General features: G+C 41.6%; 1 long non-coding RNA gene across 1 annotated transcript; it reads left to right on the forward strand.

The window, feature by feature from the left end:
* The first annotated feature begins 9 nt into the window (after positions 1-9).
* LOC114102656 (uncharacterized) lies at positions 10-8,142 on the forward strand. The gene is made up of 3 exons (XR_011707793.1): positions 10-1,015; positions 2,635-3,039; positions 7,002-8,142. It is a non-coding gene; the product is annotated as an uncharacterized lncRNA (long non-coding RNA).
* Positions 8,143-16,898: the final 8,756 nt, after the last annotated feature.

The following is a 16,898-nucleotide window of genomic DNA, read 5'->3' on the forward strand; positions in this document are numbered from 1 at the left end:
GGCCGAGGACCCGGCTCCAGAACGGCAGCTCGCGCGGACCCCGCGTCTGTTTGTCACGGTCTCTATGGAGATCTCCCGCAGAGGACGGCGCGAGCCGCTCCCGGCGCCGCTGAGGCCTAACCCGACCGCCGGCCGGCGGAGCAGCCTCTTCCGTCGCCCTAGCTGTCGCTGCCGCAGTTGAAGCCGCCGGCGCCGCCCGCCTACCCCTCCCCTCTGCGTACAGCGCCCGCCCCGCCGTCGTCGTCGTCCCTGCAGTCGCCGCCGCTGTTGCGCCTATTGCCGCTGTTTAGGCCGCCGCCGCGATCGCGAGCCAGAGCACAGTCACTCGTCAGCGCCCGACGCGTGCGCATCATCACCGCCGCGACGGGGGGAGGCGAGGAGGAAGGAAGGCTGGTCGAGCCCGCGCTCTTGCCGCGGGGCCCGCTGGGAAACGTAGTTCAACGCCCGGTCGCGGACGCGCGGAAGGAGTGGCGCCCTGCCGGCAGAGGCACAAAGCCTGGGCGGCGCGTCTGCTGTGGGCTGTAAAGGAGATCTTGGAGAGACGTTGGGCTTGAGCACAGTAACCTGCTCCCACTCTGCTTCTCCCCATCATGGTTCAGCTGGCAGAAGGTGCATGTGAAACCAAAGACAGGAGCTGTTGATGTTTTATTAAGATGAAAAAAGAGAAAAGCAAACCTGGGGTTGAATAAGCACGGTCCATGAACCTTAGACCTAAAGCAGAACTGGAAAATACATGCAGCTTACCAGTGTTTCTTTAGACACACAAGGGCTTTGCTGCCAAGCACACAGGGCTGGAATTCTGGCTTCGCCGCTCTGCCTACTGGACTTTGGAGGACTCAAAACCTTCTGGGCCTTGGCTTTCTCCTCTATAGAAGGGAAACTTTAAAATCCACCTTATAAAACCATAGTGAGGAGTAAATGTGATCATCTGTGTACAGCACTGAGTGTATTTACTGGTATGCAAGAAGCACAGTAAATGGATGCAGTTATAACCTAATGTAGTTAGCCAACATAAGTAAGTAATAATATTTCTAGTAATTTTAAAGGTAAACATTTTTTTTCCAAATAGCATTCTATTTAGGAAACTGAATAAGCCAGATTCAAAGACTCAATTCACTACCTGTAAAGATTCTAAGAGCTGACAGAACGATTTGGTCCAGTTTGTCATTCAACCTCCAAAATGGAGGTTTTCAAAGATTGTAGCTGGCACCATCAAGGACACTGAGCTAGGCAGTCAAAGCCAGTATTAGAACCCATCTGTAAGAGCTGAGACACTATCTGGATGCAGTAGTGCACGCCTGTAGTCCCAGTAGGCTGAGGTAGCAGGATCCAGAGATCAAAGCCTGCCTCAGCACCTTTGGGAAACCCTGTCTCTAAGTAAAACATAAAAAAGGACCGGTGGATGTGGCTTGATGGTTAAGCACCTTAGAGTTCAATCCCTAGCACGACAATAACAAAATAAAACAAAAGATCAGGGAGAAAAATCTGTTGTGAAAAACCATAGGCTTTATGTTCTATTTGAGACAATTATTTTTGAATCTATAATAACTTTGAAATCAAATACACAAATCTATCACTTACTAGCTGTGTAGCCTTGGAGAAGTTACTGATCTTCTTTCTAAGCTTCAGTTTCCTCATCTGCAAATAGAGTGAATATTGACCTCAACAGGGTGGTGGCCCTGCTGAAACTTCAGATAGTAACTTCAGATAGAAAGCATCTAACAATATTGACAAGGTATTAGCTACAGATAACAAGCTCCAAGAATTCTATACCCTCTCACCCCCAATCTGTATGATTCAAGTCACTGTTTAAATCATATAAGTGAAATTGTAAAACCAAACTTTTAGTACCTTCAACTTGTAATGCCTTTTAGCACTTAAAGAAATCATGCTGTACCGGATACAGGCTGCAGAGCAAACGACTTTCTGTGGCACCTCTGACCATATCCACTAAGACAAGTTGCCAAAAATGATAAACAGAATTAGTCTACTTCTTCTTCTCCCCAGTCCTAGCTTCCCTCTACTGCTATTACCCCACAGACTCTCCAGGTATTTTCTTCCCCCTGAAGCACTGCATCTTCCCCCACCCCCCAGTACTAGTGACTGAACCCAGGGCACTCCGTTCAGCTCCATCCCCAGCCCTTATTATTATTATTATTTTATTTTGAGACAGGGTATTACTAAATTGCAGAGGCTAGCATCAGACTTGCAATCCTCCTGCCTCAGCCTCCCAAATCATGGGGATCACTGGCCTAAGCCATTGCAACTAGAAGAAATCCTCTTCTTTTCTTAGGTAGGTATTTGCCAAGCAGAGTAAGGTGATTCCTGGTGCTTACTGGCAGGGAAGATCTGTACCTGATCTTTTAATTGGTCTTCAATTGTAGGAGATTGAACTGTATCCACATCTCATCTTCCTTTTCACCCTATCAGAATCAAAATTTCGGGCACAGGAAACCATCTCCTTCTTGAGAGGGACAGCCTTCACAGCCAAGCTTTGAAAGGAAGAAACATGTAAAAGAATTGGGCCAAACCTAGATAAAACTTCAGAGTAGAAGATGGGTAGAATTTTGAGGAAATTGGGGAAAATGCACATCTCTCTTAGCCTTGCTCTCAATTGTTTCCCTCATTCCACAGGTATTTCTTGGAAGCATAACAATATTTAAAGGGACAATGATACAGTAGTCCTACATTCATGTAACTGATTCACTGAAAGCTGTACCAGACAAGAAATAAGAGGAAGAAATCTGCAATGAACCTGGACCCAGTTGGTTTTATTTTTTGTTTTTAGCTGAAACAAATAGTTTATTGGGAGACAACTCAGCTCATGAAAATCCTATTACCACTACAGTATTTCTTCAAGAAACTTTTTTTATTTTTTCCCCTATGACATGGTAACCATCTGCCAATCATAAATCAGCAAATACAGAAGCTGCTGGCCTTTCACTAATAGATGAAGAATATCCACTAATTGCAAAAGAAATAAATTTGGTCAAAGTCCATCCTGGATTTAAAAAATAGCCTTCCTTTATTCTTTAAAAGGTAAGACGATCATTTAAAGATGACAATGAAAGGAAGTTAGGTAGTTTTATGTGTTTACTTTGTATAGATAAAAAAATGAGGCATGTGCTATGATGTCTACTTTGTTAAGTAGTTTTAGATAGATCTCCTTGAGCTTCACATATCATGTGATAATTATTACCAAGCATTTCATTAGATAGAAAAATAATGTTAAAGTAGTGAGATTCACATTCTATATACAATCACAGCTGGAGAAACTCAATAAATATGACAATGCAGAGTTCAAATTCTAGAAAGTTATTGGAGGTTTTTGCTTGTTTGTATTTTAGGGGAAGAAGGGCCATGGCAGTGGGAAGATTTTTAAAGATATAAATCAGTATACTCTCATTAACTTATTATATTTTCTGTCTTTGGAGAATAAAGTAATATTTAAGATGAAATGAATTAACTAATGTAACCAAGTTTTGATTAATTACATCTATCACATGATTCCAACATGCGTTAGATTTTTCTTCTTCCTGACTACATGAATGAACATAAACACATGTAACTCAAAGCAAATTTTTAAATTCATTATGTTTTTGTGGGTGGAGGCATACCAGAGATTAAACTCAGGGGCACTCAACCACTGAGCCACATCCCCAGCTCTATTTTGTATTTTATTAGAGATAGGGTCTCACTGAGTTGCTTAGCACCTCACCATTGCTGGCTTTGAACTTGAGATCCTCCCGTCTCAGACTCCTGATCCACTGGGATTACAGGCATGCGCCACAACGCTCAGCCCCTAAATTCATCATTTTTGAATGAAATTGTTTGGATAAAATGACAACTGAATTCAGGTCAGTTCCCATCAATTCAAGGTCAATTCCCATCCTAACATTAAAGACAGCTAGTGAATCATCAACTGAAATCAAATGATTAAAAAACAAATATTCTGGGCACCGTGGTGCATGCTGGTAATCCCAGCAACTCAGGAGGCTAAGGCAAAAGCATCACAAGTTCGAGGACAGCCTCTGCGACTTCACAAGACCCTCAACAACTTAGCAAGAGTCTGTCTCAAAAGATAAAAAAGGCTGGTAGTGTAGCTCAATGGTAGAGCACCCCGGGTTCAATCTCCAGTACCAAAAATATAAACAAAAATAAAAACAGTTATTTAATCATAGAAATGTAAAATTGTGCTGCAATTGAATACAATGAATCAAAATACATTCTGCTGTCATATACCTAATTAAAATTTTTAAAAAAGAAAAGAAAACAATTATTTATTGAGAGCCATTTAATACATGTTGAGCTGTTAGCATTTGGTATGTCATTGAATACAACTGTATCCTCTAAGGATTGTACTGAGTTCTCTTAAAGTTTAATGCATTATGCTCTACTGACCACGAGGTTCTTGACACAATTCACCTACAGAATTCTACAGTATAAATTCTAACACATTATTGAATCTATTCCATACAAACAACCTATTGGCTTGTTCAGTTTTAGAGTTTTTTAAAAAATATAACTGATCAGTTACTTTAACCAGACTCATCATTATGGTTGCAAGTATAAAACAATTAAGAGTCCCAAAATTCAAATTGCTAACACCAAGTACCAAGCTTCTTTATTTTTTAACGGCATTTGTAGAAAATACTCCAATTGATCAGACCCTAACTTGTGAAAGCTTTTCTTTTAAAGTGCATTATTCTAATTAGTATGGAAACAACCCTAATGTACACATCACCCCACCACCTCCACCTGAAAAGCACAAACTACCTAGTTTAAACTAACAGTGGCTTTTGGTCCATTGCTGCTCACTGACTGTAGCAGCATCATCCCCTGGGAGCTTGTTAGCCTAGAGCATCTCTGTCCCTTCCAGGCCTACTCAATCAGCACCTCCAGATGAACAAGATCACCAGGTGACTTGTATGCACATTAAATTGAAAAGCACTGTTTTGAAAATCAACTGTGTCACCAGAATTTATTAGGCACATCTGAAATGTTAAGAATCTGAAACCAAAGATTAGTTTTGAAATAACCTTGAGTGGAGATATTTGAAAAACACTTTGCTAATTCCCAAACAGCCTTCTTATAAAACTTTTCTTTTAGAATTAATTCATGACAGACAACAACCAGAAGACATAGATGTAGAGTAAACCATAAATCAAGAGCCTATGACCAGCTGGGTGTGGCAGTGCATGCCTGCAATCCCAGTGACTCAGTAGGCTGAGGCAGGAGGATTGAGAGTTTATGGTCAACTCACCAAATTAGCAAGGCCCTAAGCAATGTAGCAAGATTCCATCTGGAAATGAAAAGAGCTAGGGATACAGCTCATTGGTGAAGCACCACTGGGTTCAATTCCTAGTGCAAAAAAAAAAAAAAGCCATGAGCAGAGAGAAATGCCAGAAAACTAGTGGTAAATCATTACTATGACTTTTCTGAAGTAATCACAAAGTCTTTCTGGGGGCTGGTGCTGGGGATTGAACTCAGTCACTCAAATACTGAGCCATATCCCCAGCCCTATTTTGTATTTTATTTAGAGACAGGGTCTCACTGAGTTGCTTAGCACCTTGCTTTTGCTGTGGCTGGCTTTGAACTCATGATCCTCCTGCCTCAGCCTCCTGAGCCTCTGGGATTACAGGTGTTACCACTGTGCTCAGCCTCACAAAGCATTTTTAAGGAAGAAAAGTATGCAAAAGCAAGTAAGGGATATTCTTGGGGACTGGATCATTTATTATCTAGTATCCAAAATGCCAGATGAAAAGTCAGGTAACTTAGAATAAAATCTGTAGATTTCACTTTCTTGAACTGTAAAACTTTAAAGGTAGGTATGATAGCTGCTTTCTCCTTGATAAAGCAGAAAAGCAAATAGATTGCCTCCTCAGACTATATTGACCTCTCAAAGAGGCACAATGAAGCCACAATGATGTGTAGATACAGTATTTTCTCCAAAACTTTTTCTTCTGTCAAATTTCAATTTTATAACCATAAAGGATCCTTTGGTTCAAAAATTCCCTTGAAGTTGGTCATGCATAGTAGTCTTCCCACAACACATCTAGAGTTCTTGACTCCTACAACAAGAAGGCCTAAAAAGTGGTGCAGTACCAAAAAATGGAAAATTATGATTTAAGTGCTCACGTGCATCTCCCCTCACACAAGCCAAAGAGAACCACAGCTGCTCCTGTGAGATTCACATCGATGCAGGATAATGACATAACTAGACCCCCCAAAAAGAGACCATCTAGGAATTTCTGATCCTCATGAATCCACAACAACCAAGAATTAAGAGTTGATGGATTGACAGCTTATGGAACATGTAGATTTTTCCCATCTTATTTACCAGTTGGTAAGTTCCACCTTCACCACCAAAGTGAACAGAAATTAAACATTTTAATGATTATTTTCATTAGCTTTTTTTTTTCCAAAGGAAGCTACACTATTACCTGAAACAGTGATTTAGTACATCCTTATTTTCCATTATCGTAGGTGGCAGAGTTAATTGAACAGAGCAATTAGCCACCCATAGTGATTAGTTAAAATGATTTGAAGCCAACACCGCCAACTCATGTTTGGCTTGGGGCCATGACATGGCTCACCTTGTTTGGGTCCATTATAGGATATCTTGAGCTAACAAAAATATATGGGTCTTCAAAACCAGAACGCAAACAACAAACAGAACTCTTCAAATGTTCTCTCCAAAGTAAAAATGACCAAAGCTGTGTCATTCCACATTCAGTATCAAACAGGCCACATAGCCGGACAAACTCAAGGCAGTAGAGACACGGAGCAGAACTGGTCATACTGCTCCCCCGCTAGGAAGAGAGAGAGATCTCTGCACACAAAGGCTGATGCTCACCACGTACACACGTGAAATATCACGTCAGAGGTCGCCACAGAGGCCCAAAGCCAATGACAAACAGCTTCTACCAGCCCCAATTAAGCCCAAGCCACCCCCGAACTGCTTTAAATGAGGAACAGTCAAATCTCTCTATCTCTTGCAGGGGCGGAGAATCTTGCCCCTTCACTGAATCAGCAGCCACTGAGAAGCACTTACGAGAAGCACCTGTGGGCCCATCCCTCCAGCTGAAGGCCTGAGACCCATGATGGCTGGAGCATCATCCTTGCTAATCAATGCTGAAGTGCAGTTGCTTGCCTCACTCATCCTGAAGTCCACGCTGAATGGCAGTCACTGTGCAAAGCAGTCATGGTCTGCCTCTGGGGACTGAGGAGCAGGTCTACACAGATGGGAAGGAGCCCCCACTCTTCCCTGTCCACCACCGGCTGCAGTGAACGTGCCTCTCCCCTTACTCCTCATGGGGTCTACCTTTGCAGCTAGGCTTCCTCACACACCGGCCATGGTCCTTCTCTCTCAAGGTTTGGTTTTGACTTTCACTTCATTTTTCCTCCAGCACTAGGGTCCCTTGAAAAATATGAAAAATTGATGGAGAGGGGGAAATGCAACACTTCTCAGCATCTTTCCTAATTTCAGGCTGAGGACAAGTACAGCCTGAAATTAGGAAATTAGATCTACACAAGACAAGTCAGGTCATCAGTTTAAATTTCTCTGGCAACTTTCTGCCGAAAAATTCCTATATACACCAGCAATGTAGAAAAGGCAAGGGGAGAAGTTTAAGGGGTGGTGTCAGAGGAAAGAGAGGGAGGCTGAGAGGGGAAAGGGGATGGCAGACCTTCAATTCTGAATGACAGTCTCAGCTCGCCCCTTCTGAAAACACTCTCAAAAATCCTGCCAGATCACGGCCAGCCTGAACTCACCTTTGGTGTATTTTCCCCTCTGTTAAGTCACTCTTCTGGGTCCAGATTGGCTCCTTGTTGACCCAAATTCAAAAGCTGTAAAATGAACGAAGGAAAGATGAATGATACCTTGCAGAAATGGTGTCACAGAAGACCAGAGTGTCACTAGCGTCGTAAATAATGAAGGACTAATAAATAATACAAAGGAAAGAAAAGCCTCGCCTTATTGTCACTTCACGTTTTCCTGACATTTTGTATCCATAGTGCCAAACACAAACGGGATAAATGTTTACTGAATGGTGTTTAGCTCTGGCCTAAATAGAGAGGAAAGTATCCTAAACACCTGTTCATGCACGTTTTTTCAATTCTTTATTTTCTTCAACTTTTATGTTATGCAAATTGTTTTGTGTATTTGGAAAAATACTTCAAAATAAAATTTGTTAAGATTAGCTTTCATTGTTAAGGTACTTTTAATCTCCCCTTTCCTTTTAAACACAATTTTTCTCAGACCATGTACTAATTGCCATGCCAGAGACAAATGGTAATATCACTTTTTTTTTAATCTTTTAATTGTAGATGGGCAGAATACCATTATTTATTTTTCTTTATGTGGTGCTGAGGATCGAACACAGGGCCTCACACATGCTAGGCAAGTACTCGTACTACTGAGCTACAGCCCCAGGCCAGTAATATCACTTTTATGCAATCAGATCAACACAGTGCCTTCCCTGAGAGGCAGTACCAAAATAGGAACTGTGAACTAAGGAGAAAAAGATACACACAGTACTTTAAAAATTGACATACTTTCTGCAATCTGTATACTCAGAAAAATGAGATATCCCATCTGATTCAAATGTATGATATGTCAAGGTCATTGTACTGTCATGTGTAACTAATTAAAACAAAACAAAACAAACATTTAAAAAATGACATATAGCTAGGTGTGGTGGCACATTCCTGTAATCCTAGTGACTTGGAAGGCTGAGGCAGAAGTGAGTCCAGCCTCAGCAATTTAGGGAGACACTGTCTTAATATAAAACACTTTTAGGGGCTGGGGCTGCACTCAGTGGTAGAGTGCCTGCCTCGTATGTATGAGGCACTGGGTTGGATCCTCAGCACCACGTAAAAATAAATAAAGATATTGTGTCCGTCTACAACTAAAAAAAATTTTTTTAAAACCAACACTTTCAAAAGGGCTGGGGATGCAGCTCAGTGGTAGAGTGCCCTCGGGTTCAATCCCTACTAATGCAAAAAAAAAAAAAAAAAAAAAAAGACATCCAACAAATATTCGCTGTATTCCAGCCACATATTCTGCAAATAAAAATGTGATCACAGCATAGGTTCTACCATTTAGGGACAAGTAGAGATGGTCATACTTAAGTATTTTAATTAAATGCTTATTCACATAGATTTACTTTTGGAAATATGTCACAAATGGCTTTATTTATTTAAATGGCTTTAAGTTGATATTTTACATTTTAAGCAATTTTTGGAAGGCAGACAACAAAAATTTCATATAAACCATCATGGTTCCCACTGCCCAGCTCAAAGAGACTGTGCCCAGCACTCACAGTCCCTGAGGACAGTTCAGTGACTTTTCAGCAGAGGGCGCCATTCAGTTCTTTAGTTCCAAATTAATTCTTCAGGACCAAAGGCCAGGTTACAGAATGTACTTGACAGAGATACATTGACCCAAGTTTGCAAAGGAACAAACTGTGTCCCCAAATAATTGCAAAAAACTATGAGATCCCCCAGAACTGAGGAAGAGGCCAAGGAATCTGATTTGTCCATCTGGCCCCTTCAATCCTGCTGCTTTCTGTTCCCTCCCTGTTCTCTGCAGGCAGAGGCAGCAGCAGCAGCAGCTCACAGCCTTGTATCAAGCCAAGGCTCCAAAACTTCTGGCAGTGTGGCCACAGGATGGCTAGGGTGTTATCACTGGGCTGGGAATCTGCAGGATCTACTCTTCCTCTAACTCCCACAAACACGTCTTCACCCCAGGGAGGGTCCAAGGGCACTTGGGTCCTCTGGGGCTCCTCTCTCTAATTCTTCTCTGCCTGGACCATCTTTTTCTAGCAGTGACTGGAGGGAAGCCTCACCCTCCTCAACACTCCACACTGCAGCTCTCAAATGCTTTTATCTATTTCTCCAAGGATCTCAGATTTGTGGAAGACACTGAAGGGTTATTCCCTTTTCACCCTGGTGAACACAAATAGTTTAATTGCTTGAAAGTAGGGAGAGGAGGTGAGAGAATGCTGGGAGCCATTAGCCAAGTAAGTAGGTATGACAATTTCCTTGCCAGCGTACCCCATGTTGCAGTGACATTGAATGTAGGTGACCTTGCTCAAAGACCAGGGCGGATTAGGGTGTTCTGGGTTTAAGATAATCGTGTTTAGGGCGTTCCCAGTTTAGGTTCCAGGTTTAAGGTTTAAGATTATTCCTCCTGGGAATAGGGCGTATCCTGCTGCCTGAGTTCCCCTTGAGTTCTCACGGGATTCAGACAGTATATTTTGGGAGACAGAAGCCCAGTGGACGTGAATTTGGGCAGAGAACGTGGATTTCCCCAGAACGTGATTGTAGACGGCTGGTGTGAGTTCGGGAATAAAGAGTTGCTGTTTGAATCTACAAGCTGTGTGGTGGCTCGTGATTGTGTGCCCAGCCAGACTGCGGCATTTGTGCCCAGCCAGACTGTGGCAAGAGAATAGAGAGGAAAGTATCCTGACAACCAACTTTAAACATCCTCAGCCCTATTTTCAAGGCCAGAGCTAAAAATTAGTTCCTAATTTGTTTAATTTGTTTCACGGTCGTCCACAAATCTGGAATCAGCATGGGATGAATCCAAAGTATGGATTCTCAGTCCATGTCCCAGACCTACAGAACCTCTAGGTTAAACCTAGAAGTGTGTGTGTGTGTGTGTGTGTGTGTGTGTATCAAACCCAGGGCCTTATGCAAGTTAAGCATAATCTCTACACGAGGCTATATTCCCAGTCCCCAGTTTTTTTCCCTTCTGTTCTCAGTTGTACTGGTCCTCTGACCTCCTTTTGGGTACAACTCTCTGCAAGTCATTTTCTTTTCCACATCCTGACTTCTTTATCTTTCTTTCTTAAGTTCCCTTGCATAGAATGAAAATCTAGAGTGGAGTTCTGTATCCATCTTTTTTTTAAAAAAATATTATCTTAGTTGTAGATGAACACAATACATTTATTTATTTGTTTGTTTGTTTGTTTATATAGGTGCTGGCGATGGAACCCAGGGCCTGTGCATACAAGATAAGCGCTGTACCACTGAGCCACAACCCCAGCCCCCTGTATCCATCTTTGAAAGAGAGGATAACGCAGAGGCCAAACAGGTGTTCACATGTCTCATCTACTCTTACTGGTTTTTAATCCCATTTTTCTCATCCTTTAATCTCCTTTCCATGTTCCAAGAAGAAATTCTGAGTCTAATGGACCACATAAGAGCATCCAGGTCTTCAAGCTGTGTTCAGTGCAAAAATATTTCCCAGAGACCTAAATACTGCTTGATTCTTAGGGAAAATCATTAGCATATAGAAGCCTCCTAGTTTTTCAAGGTTCAGAGATACTTCTAGAAGAAAGGGTCTATGTAACTAATAAATATCCCAAAGTAGACAAATTACAAAGTGAAATCTCTATAGATGGCTTGCACTGATTTGTTTAATTTCTTGTTAATTTATTTGGAGAGAACAGCTTACCCTTTTTTAAATGGAAGCTGGCTAGGTAGGACATATTAGGCTGGCAGTATCATTGACCTATTTGATTCCAGAAGGAGGTTAGGAGTGCTGAGCTAAATTGGAACTCCTAAAAAGGATTAAGTCCTAGAGAAAGATGATGGCATCACACACTGACTGAAAATCATTCACAAGCAACGATTGGGAAGACTCACCCCCTGGGATGGTTGTTGATATTGATCAAAGTCAGCTATATTTATTGACTTAACTCAACAAAAAAGTCACATATTGTTACTATGACATCAGAATCCTACTCCATGTTCAATAACAATGGCCAGGGTGTAAATCATGAGGGGGATAGGCAGGCCCAGCAGCAGGCAGAGAAGGGAACTTCTTGGCACTGAGCAAATTACCTTATTCCAAGAGCCAGGCGTAAGTTATTAATATCTTTTCCCTTAAAGTTGACTAAGCATCAGTACCTGATTGACCAGGAAGTATCAACTGCCTGCAGAGCACTCTACTAAATGTCATAAAGAAAGAAAATCATTCTTCTGAAGAGAATGTCCTTTTTATCCCCGCTGAACATTTGGTACAGAGATGGGGTTTGTTAGGGACCAAAGAAATCAGACTTCATGCACGTGTCAAAAGGAACCTTCAAGTTCTCCTAGGCTGGTGCCACCATTGATCAGTGAGTTATTTCTCCAACTTCGCCTACAGGTGCCCATTCTGTTTAGGGTTTATTCTATCTGGAAATGGAGATCCATGCTTTCTGGGGTGGACAGTGGTCTCTGCCGGGGACAGCTGTTTTTCTGAGTGGGAGTCAGGACGGGGAGGGTCACATGGGAAAACTCAGGCTGCTCCTTGGTGAGCTCTGGAGCCCTGGAGTCTCAGCCTCCATGAACTTGAACCTCACGAAGGCTTCCTCCACAAGTCTTGCACCTCTGGCTGAAAAGCTGCTATTCCCTCAGACTTGTGTTGGTTTAGGCATCTCTACTTTAAACAAAAGCCCTTGTTCATTGCAGTGGTTCGTCCATTTGGGATTTTATTTCCATTTTGTTATTCATTTGTTCATTTAATAAACTTGTATTGAGCCATTATTGTCTCTCATTGTAGGAAATTGAGGGCCCGAGAGCTCAGGCTGTATACTCAGCCACAATCAATGACTTAGTGAAGAATGGACATCTCCTGACTCAAAATTCCAGTGTATTTCTACACCATTTGGGGAATGATGTTATTTTGTTATCACAGAGTAATTTTTAAAAATCATATTATTTATTAATGTACATCTCATTTCTCTCTCACTAGTGGCAACAAGAAATGGATAGCACCAGGATGATAGGGTGTGGAGAGGACACAGAGGGGACATGCACTGAGATTGTACAGCATGCCAGGCCGAGCACCAGACCCTCTCCATGTAGCACCCCACTTAATTTTCATAACCATCCTGTGACAAATGGAATATGGTTTCCATTTTACAGATGAGGAAATTGAGGCTCAGAGATGTTAAATAACTTGCCCAAGGTCATCTAGCTGTCCAATGTCAGAGTGGGGGTGTGTGTCTGTTCTTCTTTGTTTTGGTTTGGTTATGGGAACTGATAGAGATGGGAATTGATAGAGATGGGTATTGAACCCTGTTCTTTCTGACTCAAAAGCCAATAAACTATATTGCTTCCCATGCTCCAAGCAAAAGTAACTGAGCATCTAAATGCCATTTAATTCCAATGATCTCTGCGCTGATTTTCATGCACTTCAAGGAATAGCCTTTATATTGTTCATTGATCTCATTGATCTTGAGATCCTAACAGTCTGTGTAAAAAAAAAAAAAATTTAAATCCTCCTTCAAGTAACGCATGTATTATTATCTAGTTATGTTACTGAAGAGAAGTGAACAAAAAGTGGGACAGAAGAGATTACTAGATTTTCTCTGATATCTGACCTTCTGGTATATCTGTTGTGAACTTTTTGCTATGAAAACTGATTTTAATTTAGTCCCTGCAAGCCTCTGTCATAGATCTCTACAGAGGGTCACCTACACTTGGAGTCCTCTTCCTCTTCTATATGATGGTGCTTCACATTGTTTGCATTGGCTGTCAATCTTTCTAGTCATAGCATAGTTGGATCTGTGGCTTCTGATTAAAGCTGGCAGATTAGTCACATGGTTTGTAACTTCTCCCTCTCTAAACTCATCATGTGTGACAGTAAATGAATTAATAAAATCATTAAACTACCAGGGAGAAAGAACAGATGACCCCCATGGAAAAAAGATTTTATTACAACTTGGGGAGAGAGAAACTCATTTAGCAGGGCAGGGGAAATGACAGCTGAAGGACCAGCCGTAGGCATATCAGACAAAATGTAAGGAGACCCTCAAGGAGGCTCTTGGTACGACTGGCCCTTGGCTGAACACAAGATGGGTGCAGTGTCTGGGGCACACCGCTGACTGCCCGGCTCTTCTTTCCCACCCAGAGCAGCTAGGAAAGGGAGTTTGTCTCCCACCCTATAAGAGCCTAGGGGTGCATTCTCCAGGGACTTGAGAATCCAGAGGAAGAGGCTTAGTTGAATGTATTCACTTAGCACAGCGCTGGACCGAGATGGGAGCACCTTCAAACTGGACGTGGGGTTGGACCCAGCCCCTTCCCCCACTTATGCCTAGAACATCACGAAGCCTAAGTACTTCCCCTGCCCTCGTGCTACCCGGAGAGTCCTTGTGGAGGAAAAAGAAAAATCTTGTTTAAGAAAAAAAAAAAAAAAGATAATTTTAGCCTACTTAGATGTATTCTGAATATGGATTTATTCGGATTTGTTTTTACCTTTTCATCTTGTTTGCTGCCTTTTTAAATGAAATTTCCATCTGCTTTTCCCACTTCATTCTTCCTCTTAATAGATTGCTGGTTGTGTTACCTTGCTCTCCCCCAGTCCTTGGTTTGGAAGTAACTTTTTTTCTTTTTGAGAGATCATTTTGTCACTTTCACATGAGCTGGATCAGCACCCTACTTTGGGTACAACCAGAGAAGTAAAAAATTGTGCTCCATTTGTGTACAAGGAATCCAAGAGCATTCTGCTGTCATGTATAACCGATTAGAACAAATTGATTAGTTAAAATAAAATGGATCAACATCTCCATCCTCCCCCAAAGCAACACAGATATTCTGGAATGCTTCCACTCCAGTCCCTCCTCCCTTACTGTTGACTCTCTTGACCATATTTGAGTCCCACTTCCATTTTATTGATCCCACACAGGTTTTATTTTGCTGATGCTCATTTAGATTTATCCACATATTGACTGATTTCTTTCCTCACCATTCATGCCTTTATCTTCCTTCTGGACTTCTTTTTTTCTCCCCCCACTTTCTGGACACTGAACCCAGAGCCTCATGCATGCTGGGCATGTGCTGTACCACTGTATTATATCTGCAGCCCTTTATAAATTTTGATTCAGGGTCTCACAAAGTTGCCCAGGCTGACCTAGAACTTATGATCCTCCAGCCTCGACCTCCTATGTGGCTAGGATGAGGTGTACTCGGCTTTTCATTTCCTTCTTTAAGTATTACCTTAAATAGTTCTTTTAGTGGGATTGTCTGCAGGTAGTCAATTCTTTCAGTCTTGGGCTAAAATGTTATTATTTGTTCTTATTCTTGAATCTCTCTCTCTCTCTCTCTCTCTCTCTCTCTCTCTCTCTCTCTCTCTCTCTCTCTCTCTAGCTATTGATGAACCTTTATTTTATTCATTCATTTACCATGCAGTGCTGAGAATTGAACCCAATACCTCACATATGCTAGGCAAGCACTCTACCACTGAGCCACAGCCTCAGCCTTCATTCTTGAATCTTTAAGTAACTGGCAACTAAATAAGTTGACAATTTCAGAATTTTGAAACTATTCCATTGTCTTATGAATTCTATTGGTATAATTTTTTTTTTCTTTTTTGTGTTGCTATGGATTAAACCCAGGACCTCATACATGCAAGGCAAGCACTTTACCAACTGAGCTATGTCCCCAGATTTCTATTGGTGTGTTTGATGTTTGAGAAGGTCACTGTTAATCTAATTGTGATTAATTTATAGCTAATAATTGTTTTCTTTAAATATTTTTTTGGGGGATGGGTACTGGGGATTCAACTCAGGGGCACTCCACCACTGTACCACATCCCCAGCCCTATTTTGTATTTTTTTTAGAGACAGAGTCTCACTGAGTTGCTTAGCGCCTCACTTTTTGCTGAGGCTGGCTTTGAACTCTCGATCCTCCTGCCTTAGCCTCCCAAGCCACTGGGAGGGATTACAGGCATGTACCATGGCATTTGGCTCTCTGAATACTTTTAAAATATTTTTATCCTTGGAGTTTGGCAATTTCATGTCATATGTTTAATTGTTGACTTTTTAGTTTTTCTCTTGATGGAATTATTGTACTTCCTGAATCTGAGAACTCATGCTTTTCACCAGTTCTGGAAAATTTTCACAGTGACACCTCTGCTTTCCTATGCCTCTTTCCTTTGATGCTCGTATTAGATGTATATTTGGTCTTGTCATGCTATCCTTCACATTGGTTCACCTCTTTCCTGCACTTTCCATCTCTGTCTCACAATGCAATATTTTGAGTACTTTCTTTAAATCTCTTCTGTACTTACTTTCTTCCGTGGAGTATTTTCTGTTGCTCACACATCCACTGAGTTTTTAATTTGAATGAATTTGATTTTCATTTCCACAAATTCTTGGATCTTTTCCCAACCTGCCTGTTCTCATTGCTTTGGTGATATCTGAAAGCCAGGCAACCCTATGAAGGAAGGTGTGTCATTCACGCTAAGAGTGGAGAACCACAGGGTACCATAATTGGTAGCAGGAAAGAGATCTCTGTTTCATATGAACACATATCCCATTGCCTGGTTGTTTATTCAGTATAAGGGATTTCACACGCATTGTCCCATAATAATTTCAACAACCCATGAGGTGAATACTGCTGCCTATCCCACTTTGTAGTGGGAAAACTGAGCTTTAGGCTTAGGATTAGTCAAGATCAGAAAGGCTAGGTGGCAGAGCTGGATTCAAACCCAGGAAGAGTATTTTCAGAATGTGTTAGTCTCAAAAATCTTGTCAAAAGAACTTCATAGTGGATGACACAATTATATTTGATTCTCAGTCTTGAATTTTCACCAGAAAACAGAAAATGAGGGGCTGTAGCTGGAGCTCAGTGGTAGAGCACTACCTCGCATGTGTGAGGCACTGGGTTCAATCCTCAGCACCACATAAAAATAAGTAAAGACATAGAAAAAAGAAAAAAAAAAAAAAGAAGAAAACAGAAAATGGTAGGCAGTGAAATTCCTTTCTCCCAGTCAGCTCAGATCCATCACCATCTGTATTTCCTTCATCCAGTGATTTCCGGCCCGAAGGAAATGAATCACAGGGGTTGAATGAAGGTTGGGCGCCCCTCATACAGATTGGTGGATAGGCAAGACCTATTGAGAGAAC

Source organism: Marmota flaviventris, chromosome 6 (assembly GCF_047511675.1).
Source record: "Marmota flaviventris isolate mMarFla1 chromosome 6, mMarFla1.hap1, whole genome shotgun sequence".
Classification (NCBI taxonomy): domain Eukaryota; kingdom Metazoa; phylum Chordata; class Mammalia; order Rodentia; family Sciuridae; genus Marmota; species Marmota flaviventris.